Source organism: Equus quagga, chromosome 12 (genome assembly GCF_021613505.1).
Source record: "Equus quagga isolate Etosha38 chromosome 12, UCLA_HA_Equagga_1.0, whole genome shotgun sequence".
NCBI classification, from domain to species: domain Eukaryota; kingdom Metazoa; phylum Chordata; class Mammalia; order Perissodactyla; family Equidae; genus Equus; species Equus quagga.
Window position 1 is genome coordinate 28,147,509 of NC_060278.1, and position 3,907 is coordinate 28,151,415.

Sequence of the window (3,907 nt, forward strand, 5' to 3'; positions counted from 1 at the left end):
AGTTCAAGTTATCAATTATTTTTTCTTTTAATATTCAGGGATATGTGCATGTGTGTGTGCTTGTATTTATCCAAGATCATAAAGTTTTTATTTTTTTTACATTTTCTTGTAGATATTTTAGTCTTGGATTTTCTATTACTATCTATGATCAATTTCAAGTTTTTTAATGTGTGGTATGAATACAGAGTCTGTGTCTAATTTTCTGATGTCATTTGTTGAAATGACTTTCTACTTCTCATTGAATTGCCTTGGTGTCTTTACAAAAATAACTTGACTATACAAACGTAAGGAAACTTCTAAACTGGTGCTTCTGAATTGGAGGGCAGTTTTGTCCCCAGAGAATATTTGGCAATGTCTGGAGACATTTTTGGCTTTCACAACTCAGGGGTGCTATTGGCTTCTGGTGGATAGAGCCCAGGGATGCTGCCGAACATCCTCTGATGCACACGATAGCCCCCACAACAGAGTTATCTGTCCCCAAATGTCAATAGTGCCAAAGTTGAGAAATTTTCTAGACTTTCTCCTAAGTTCTATAGATTTACCTTTTCACCAATATCACGCACTCTTGTCTACTGTAGCTTTAGAGTAAATCCTGAAATCAGCTAGGGTAAGTCCTCCAACTTTGTTCTGCTTTAAAAAAACATTACTTTGGCTATTCTAGGGTTCTTTGTAATTCCATATACATTTTAGATACAACTAGTCAATTATTCCAAAAGCAGTGCTGACTTTTGTTTAATTTCATAGGATGTATAAATATGTTTTGGGGGGAATTGATGTCTTGACTACTGAGCTTTCCTATCCAGGAACATGATCTATTTTTGGCTTTCTTTAAATTCTCTCAGCAATGTTTTTTGTGGTTTTCAGTGTAGAGTTCTTGGACATCATTTCTTAGATTTATTCTGATGTATTTTATGGTTTCTTGCCCTATTTAAAAAAAAAACCTTGGACAAATGGTTCAAGTTACACATGACCATTAAGGGTGGACACGTGCATATTCCAACTATGCCAGTGGATTTAACAGAAGAGTGCCTGCACTAAGATCTGGTAACCAACTTGCTTTCTGGGTAACTTTGAATCCCCCAGTCCAAGTCCTCCAGCTCCTGGAGAAAGGCTCTCTCTCTCCCTCTCTCTCTCTCTCTCTCTTTTTTTTTTTTGTTGAGGAAGATTTGCCCTGAGCTAACATCTGTTGCCTATCTTCCTCTTTTTGCTTGAGGAAGATTCACCCTGAGCTAACGTCAGCGCCAGTCTTCCTTTATTTTGTGTGTGGGTCGCCGCCACAGCATGGCCATTGGCAAGTGGCATACGTCCATGCCTGGGAACAGAACCTGGGCTGCTGCAGTGCAACACAGAACTTAACCACTAGGCCACAAGGCCAGCCCTGAGAAAGGTTCTCTCTTGGTGCATTTTCTCTGACTGATGTTTTCCTAGCTGTCTTCCAGGTACTGCTTGCTCTCCTGGCTGTGTGATTGCTTTCAGCAGCTTCTGTAGGCAGGCTCTGGCTATGTGCCTGTCTCAGGGTCTCCAGAAGGTGACTGAGAGGCAGGCTTTCATGGCATGCCCCGTGGGGCAGGGTTAGGGCCAAATCTGGACTCCTGTCACTCCTCACTTCCTTCTCTTCACCTTTCTTAGCCTCACACCTTCTTCAATTTTTAAGGGCTGTTTTCCATAGCGACTTTTTGTTTCTTGGTTGTGGTTTCATATTCCCAGGTGGTTCCTCCTTGCACAGTTTAGAATTAGTGATTGGTTTATTTCTTAGAATGGGGCATCTATAAGCTGTTGTAGCTTTATGTTCTTCGCTGGGTACTTCACTAGGAACTACTTGGTAAGTTATTATTTTTGCTGAATATATTCCATCCAAAAATGTCTGCCCAGAAACCTACCATATTTCTTATTTGATGGCACATCATACTTGTGCATGATAGAGGCAGGTAAATGCCAAGTCTTGTACCCAATGTTAACATAGCCTGGGAGGACATGTGCCAGTTAAAACACGTCACCATCTAGGCACCAAGGAAGGTAAGTAGAATCAGAGGTCAGGGGGTTAGAAATAAGTGTGTACATTGTAACCTCCCACACTTTGTCTCTTCAGATTTCCAAATTCAGCTAGTACTACTGTGTGCCCATAAGGCTGTTGCAGGCTGCTTTATTACAACGAATTCCAAAGTCAAACACAGAAACCAGATTTGGCACGCATAAAACCATAAAAAGCACAAAACTCCGTAGAACTAGAATTCTGAACTACATCATAAAGGAGCCATTTTTTGGTAGTTGTGCTGGATCACTTTCTCCATTTGTAGTAATGTAATGCAGAGTTTTCCCCACAGTAGGAAGTGCCTGTCTTGTCAACATCTGTATCTGCTATTCCAACATAGCAATAGCTGTTTTATTCTCTAGCATTGTAATATTATCAGCCTTAGAGGAATTTTGTGGGCTAGCTGCATGGGACACACCAAAGTTGGGTTACTGACACGATCTAAAAAACGAAGGTCTGGGGCCGGGCCAGTGGCCTAACAGTTAAGTTCTCGCACTCCACTTTGGTGACCTGGGATTCATGGGTTCAGATCCCGGGCATGGACCTACACACTGCTCATCAAGCTATGCTGTGGAGGTGTCCCACATACAAAATAGAGGAAGATTGGCACAGATGTTAGATCAGCAACAACCTTCTTCAAGCAAAATGAAGAAGATGGGCAACAGATATTAGCCCAGGGCCAATCTTCCTCACCAAAAAAAAAAAAAAAAACCCTGAAGATCTGTCCTTATGCCCTGGGACAAGGACAGACACTTTGTATGGTTAAGGTCCACATGATGACACAAAATTATTAACTGTATGCAAATTCAATTTATTTGCAATTGTATTAAAATTATTGTTCTTAAAGGAGTGAACTTCATTGTTAACATTTCTGACATAAACAGTTTCATCTTCTGACCAGGACTGATGCCAATTTTGGATTTTTTCTGAATGAAGATTTCAGACATACCTTGGTTTTCACGTCACAAAGTTGGAGCTTTGGTATGCCAGCTGTGCTGTAAGTTGGTTTTAAACTACATAAAAAGTATGTAACATTTTTTGTAAAGGTAAAAGAAAATAACAAGAATAGAGAATGATATTTACTGTGTATTTTTGTTGTCTTTTGGGTGGCTCCTGATTCGTGAGGTAGTTTGTTAAAGAAATCTATTTTTATTTATTTTTACATGTTTTTATTATTTTTGTTTTGAAATAGCGGTAGACTCACATGCAGTTGTAACAATTGCTACAAAGAGAACCTGTGTACTTTTCACCCAGTTTCCCACAATGACAACCTGTTGTAAAACTATAGTGCAATATCACCAGCAGGATGTTTACGTTGACAGAGTCAAGATACAGAATGTCTCCATCACACGACTCCCCCTGTACCGACACCCCTCATGTTCTCCGTTCTGTACTTTTGTCATTTCAAGAATGTTACATAATTGGAATCATGCAGTATGTAACTTATGGAGCTTGACTTTTTCTTTCATTCGGCATAATTCGATAAAGATTCATCCAAGTTGCTGCATGAATCAATAGTGTGTTCTCTATATCGCTGACTAGTATTCCATGGTATGGATGTGCCACAGTTTAACCATTCACCCATTGAAGGGCATCTGTTTTATTTCCAGTTTTGGGCTATTAAGAATGAAGCTTCTATAAATATTTGGGCATATATTTCTGTGTGAACATAAGTTTTCATTTCTCTGTCATAAATGTCTAGGAGCGCAATTCCAAGTTTCTATGGTAGTGGCATATTTAGTTTTTAAAGAAATTACCAAACCGTTTCCACAGTGTTTGTACCATTTTACTTGTAACTTATCATATTACTGTAGGAACAGGAGAGAGGTGTTTCTGGCGACTTAGTAACTGATGGTTCCATGAAGGTGGGAGACC

At 39.6% G+C, this 3,907-nt stretch overlaps 1 pseudogene; it reads right to left on the reverse strand.

The window, feature by feature from the left end:
• Positions 1-1,034: 1,034 nt before the first annotated feature.
• On the reverse strand, positions 1,035-3,435 carry LOC124248142 (eukaryotic translation initiation factor 2A-like; annotated as a pseudogene).
• Between the last annotated feature and the right edge of the window lie 472 nt (positions 3,436-3,907).